This window comes from Papaver somniferum, unplaced genomic scaffold (assembly GCF_003573695.1).
Source record: "Papaver somniferum cultivar HN1 unplaced genomic scaffold, ASM357369v1 unplaced-scaffold_132, whole genome shotgun sequence".
Lineage (NCBI taxonomy): Eukaryota > Viridiplantae > Streptophyta > Magnoliopsida > Ranunculales > Papaveraceae > Papaver > Papaver somniferum.
In genome coordinates this window covers 20,790,333-20,796,332 of record NW_020622381.1, presented here as the reverse complement: position 1 = coordinate 20,796,332, position 6,000 = coordinate 20,790,333, and positions in this window count along the sequence as shown.

The following is a 6,000-nucleotide window of genomic DNA, read 5'->3' as shown; positions in this document are numbered from 1 at the left end:
AAGCCCAAAAATTTAAGTTTAAATGAAAAATCAAACAAGTCTTAATTTTTTTGGTAACAATTAAACTTAGATACTTCTTACTAAAAATCAAAATAAACCCCAACTTTTTTTTTCTTAATCATACTTCAAATTAGTTGTAATTATTCCTTTAGTATTCTCACAAATATAAACCCTAATTCTTACTTTTTCCCCAAAACAAAATAAATTCTAATTCTTATTTTCTCTAATATAAATTTTTCTTAATCATGATTACATCAAAATTGATCGGAGTGTTTATTCCTTGAAAAAATTCCACAACAACGTCAATCGAAATGGAATTAACTAAGGTTTTAATTCTTTTTCTAGGAACATTCTCCTAGAACTCCATAAACATAATCTATAAAAATAAAAAATTTATAAGATGATGTTTTTTTTTCTTCTCAATCATAATTATACTAAAATTGATTGAGAGTGTTGATTATTCTTTAAAAAACAATAATTATGTCAAATATCTTACATAAATTCGATTAGATAATTAAATTATTTTTTTGTTGATGTTGATGTTGATTTAGGGTTTTACTGATTATCTTATTATTATGAGCTATATATAATAACTATACGTAATTTCGCGGGCTATGTCGAATGATTATAAAGGTCTGTTTGGTCAGCTTAAGCACTTATTTTAATGGGTTATGATTAATAAATGTGTGGGCTATATTTAAGAGAAGCCCTAATTAATCCATGAAATTCTTTCATAACAGAGATGGAAGTATTACAGATATTCATCATTAAGCCCACCTTCCATTTCTCTTACTACTAGTCAGACTGCACTGCACCAACCTCCTTCTCCTTCTTCTTCTTCTTCTTCTTCTTCTTCTTCTTCTTCTTCTTCTTCCTATTTTCACCACCTTTGATTTTGAAATTGTCAATCTATGTAACAACATCTTTAATCTCATACTTGATTTTCTTAACATTAAGAACTTTAGTATTCATTATGAAACCGTACTCGTCATCCTTGTTTTCAGAATCACCACTAGCATGATTGTTGTAGTATTTACCAAAAATAATACTCCCTCTGTCCCAAAATAGATGAGCTAGGCATTTTCAAATTTTGTCCCATTAATAGTTGACTTTATATCATTTGATAGTCATGTTTATATTCGTTATGTAGGTGTTTTAAAATGCTTTTCAATGATATGAAATTTACGAATATCCGAGGTATAGATTGAGAGATAAATCATTTCTAAATTGTACTACTAGTTCAACTGATTCTGAACGGAAGTAGTAGTATCCTTAAAAGCAGCCCTGTTGAAAATAATCTCAACACCATCTTCATGTTCTACAACTCTACACTCAGATACCATGCCCATCATTTTCTCGGATGGATTTATGTAATACTTCCCAGAGTTTCCCATTGCTAAATCAAACACATCAATATAAAAAAAACGATGTTAAAATTAATAATAATCACAAAAAAACACTTTTAACTGCAAAGTCTAGGAAAATTCATATACCTGATGGTTTCCTGAAGATGTGAATTTTGGAAGCCATTATATTGTAGAGACTAAGAAACTTAAAAAATGGGTATGTGATATTTATAAAGGCAGCAGGGGATATTTGTTGAGTTGATTAGTGTAGTGGCTAATTATTGTCTTTCTCTTTTTAGGTTTTATGTTCTTCTCAGACTTTTGTGAGGTTGTGGTGATAAGATTTGTTTATCAAGTAGTGGGTTGTCAATGAATCATCATGTAGTTATTTGATCAATCAATCTTAATCACAAACAACTGTTTATGTTATCCATCTGTTTATGTTTCATATATCTTTTGTCTCTTTAAATTTCTTTTCATTGTTATGATTTATCAATATTCCTAGTTGATGGAATATTTAGAGATATAACTTCAATTTTTTTTTTTTGATCGGTAAAATAGAAATTTCATTGAAAAATGGCACTTAAGGGGGTACCTTAAACCCAATGATTACAATCGAATAAAAAAATAAGGAGAACTGAAAGGGGATTCGGCTACCCAAGTAAAAACCACAAAAAAATGACGAAGGCCGGTATAATGAATCCCACAAAGAAATCGTCATATTTGTCGTAAGCCCTAACATTCTTGTATTCAATTTGTCCTAAATGAACGCTTGTAATTTGATATCTCTAATGGGGCTTGCTGAAGTTTTATTTTTGTTATGGAAGGTTCTTGCATTTCGTTCTTTCCATATACACCACCATATAGCAATCGGGATGTTATTCCATATTCGACTAAGTCTTTCATCTACCCAATTAAACTTCTAATCCTTCAACAATGTAATGACATTGGGGTCGTATGACCATCCAAAGTGATACCCTTCGACAAAGTAATCTCATATTCTCCGGATTCTCCAACAATCATAAAACAAGTGCGAACTCGATTCATCATCTTCCTCACAAAAAAGACATACACTAGAGACATACATATCTCTTCTTAAAAATTTATCCGGCGTCATTACTCGATCATGAGAAAGAAGACGAATAAAGAAATTGATTTTGTGAGGGTACTTATTATTCCAAACAACATTGGTTGGATAACCTGGCACACCTTAATCGTCGTTGTCTTTAATTCCATCCTTAACCATATATTGACCATGATCACTACCAACCCGAATTCGGGTATCCATAACCCCTTATTGAATATAAATGGAAGAAAGAAGATTTGATATAGATAACACTTCACATGTAATGGTTTGAGAATATCTTTGCCTGGACATAAACGCCCAACTTACACCACCTTCCCTAACTTCATACATACTAGCCACCACAAACTCCTTGGTCCTTGAAGCTTCATAAGCCAAAGGAAATATATCGCATAATCTTACTTCACCAAGCCAAGCATCTTCCTAAAATCTAGTTTCCTTGCACGCGCCAATCTTGAATTTAATACTTTTGTAAAAGTCTTCAAGCTCTTTACATATATTAAACCATAAGCTACAACCTTTTAGTCCTTTGGGTTTGAGAGTTTCCCAACCGGTAAAGGTTCCGCCAAATTTCTCTACCATAATATTCCTCCACAATGCATCTTTCTCTAGACCAAAATACCACCACCATTTCTTTAGCAATTCCGAGTTCACTTGCTTAGTTCTACGAATACCAAGACCACATTTTTCCTTTGGTTTTATAGCTATTTTCCAACGAATATTGTGAATCCTTTTCTTATTAGGAGCATCATCCCATGAGAAATCTCTCACCACTTTATCAATTTTCTTAGTAATGGATCAAGGAGCAAGAGAAATGGAGAGATAATAAATTGGAAGACTAGCAAAGACACTTTTGACGAGAGTTAGATTACCTCATCTTGCTAGTGTTTTCCCATTCTAAGAAGCAACTCTTTTCGCACAAGTTTCAAGCATCTTTTCCCATTTTTGCGTTCCTCCCACTTTGTCTACTAAAGGAAGACCAAGATATATATACTAGGAAAACTAGCATACTTGCATCCCAACATGTTAGCATAATTTTCCATTCCCTCTTCGAACCCGACCCTAAATAAGTAACTCTTAGAGAAATTTATCTTAAATACCAAAATTAGCTCGAAACAAAGAAGTTGGTAATGAAGGGCATCAACTTATTCTCTTTTAACATCAAGAAAAATAATAGTATTATCGGCAAATTGCAAGTGATTTATTTTTGTTCCCCCCTCCTTCACCGAGAAACCCAAATTTGATCAACTTTTTGTGCTTTGGTCATCATACAACTTAGAACTTCACCAATGATAGTAAAAGAAAAATAGAATGTGGATCTCCTTGACGTAATCCCTTTTGATTACCAAAGTAATCATAAGACGATCCATTAACAAGAACCGAGAACTTTGAAAATGTTAACATTTTCTAATCCAAGCCCTCCAAACACCACCAAACCCCATTTTGTATAAGACTTCGTCTAAAAATTTTCAATTCATATTATCAAATGCCTTTTCAAAATCAAGCTTGCAAACCAACCCCGATAATTTTTGACGAAGTCTAGAATCCACACATTCGTTTGCTATCAATACTCCATCAAGAATTTGTCTTCCTTTAATAAAACTAGATTGAGAAGTTAAGATGAGAGTAGGAAGATATACCTTTAAACGCTCCACTAATACCATCGAGATGATTTTGTACACACTCCCAATAGGGATAATAGGTCGAAAATATTTTACTTCCTCCACACCCGCCTTCTTAGGGATAAGCGCAATAAAATTGTTTTTCAATGACTTATGAAGAACATTATGGTCATGAAATTCTTTGAATGCCTTCATCAAATATTCTTTTAGAAAATCCCAATAAACAATAAAGAACTTCATAGGATATCCATCTGGAGGCGGAGCACGAGCAATTCCCAAATCTTTAATTACATTATTAACTTCCTCTTCACCAAAAGGTCTCTCCAACCATATGCTTGCATTCTCGCCAATGCGCTTTAGACACATATTTTTGATTATAGGACGATTGTTTGAAATTTATTTAAACGCTAACTCAAAATGATTTGCATTACCCATAATGCTTTCTTCTTTATTTCCGTTATATCGTCCATTCATATGAACGTTATTGATGTTGTTAAAAGCTCTATGACCCTTCACCACACGATGAAAATGTTTGGTGTTTCTATCTCCATCTCGAAAATATCTAATTCTTGACTTTTTCCGCATCATTATGCTTTGACGACGATGAGCCACATCGAACTCCACTTTAGCCGTCACAAACATGTCTTATTCAACATCGGTAAGACCCTTCTCATAATCTAGTGCATCTAACTCTTTCAACTTAGTAACTGCGGTATCGACAACCCTATCAATATTCGCAAAGACATATCGATTCTACACCTTCAATTTCTCTTTTAAGGAATTTAACTTCTTTGAAAAACATTCACCCGCCGTACCTAAAAAAGAAAAAGATTCCCACCATTCTGAAAAAGCGGGGGTACAAAAACCACACCCAATATTTCGCTTAGCAATCTGTATGGACAACTCAAATATAATTCCAAGAGAATCAACTAGATAGACAGACTCAATCAATGGAAATATATCCAAGAGTTGTATCTCTGTTTCACAATGTAATCATCAAATCAAACAGAAAGAATCCGTGAGCCTGATTATTATGTGAAACACCTTGAACGGTACCAAAGACCAATGTTCAAGTGTCAATCAATTTATATCAACAAACAAAGGTTGGATTATCTAATTGATTGAACTACGCACAACCTATGATATTTATATTATATATAAAAAAATGTAATGCAGAAAAGAAATAACACAAATACTAGAAATTTTGTTAACGAGAAAACCGCAAATGCAGAATAACCCCGAGACCTAGTCCAGATTTGAACACCACACTGTATTAAGCCGCTACAGACACTATCCTACTCCAAGTTAACTTCAGACTGGAATGTAGTTGAGCCTTAACCAATCGCATATTTATAAAGGTACAGTTGCGCTCCTTACGTCTCTGAACCCCAGCAGGATTCTACGCACTTGATTCCCTTAGCTGATCTTACCCACAACTAAGAGTTGCTACGACCCAAAGTCGAAGACTTTATAAACCAATTTGTCTCACACAAAAAAGTCTATTGTATAGATAAATTTGTCTCCCACGGATAAACCTATGATTTTTGTTCCGTCTTTTGATAAATCAAGGTGAACAGGAACCAATTTATATACCAGACTTGTATTCCCGAAGAACATCGTATAAATATCAATCACCTCACAATAATCTTAATATTATGGTAGGGAACAAGATATTTTGGAATCACAAAGGATGAGACGAAGATGTTTGTGACTACTTTCTATCTTTCCTATCGGAGATTAAATATCGAGCCACTCTTAGAGAAGATAATACTCAATCACGATAGAAAACAACAAGATCATAACACGCAACTACATAGAAAATAGTTGGGTCTGGCTTCATAATCCCAATGAAGTCTTCAAGTCGTTAACCTACAGGGTTTTGGAAAACCTAAGGTTAAAGGAAAAACTCTAGTCGCAACTAATATCTGCATGAGGTGTGGGGATTAGG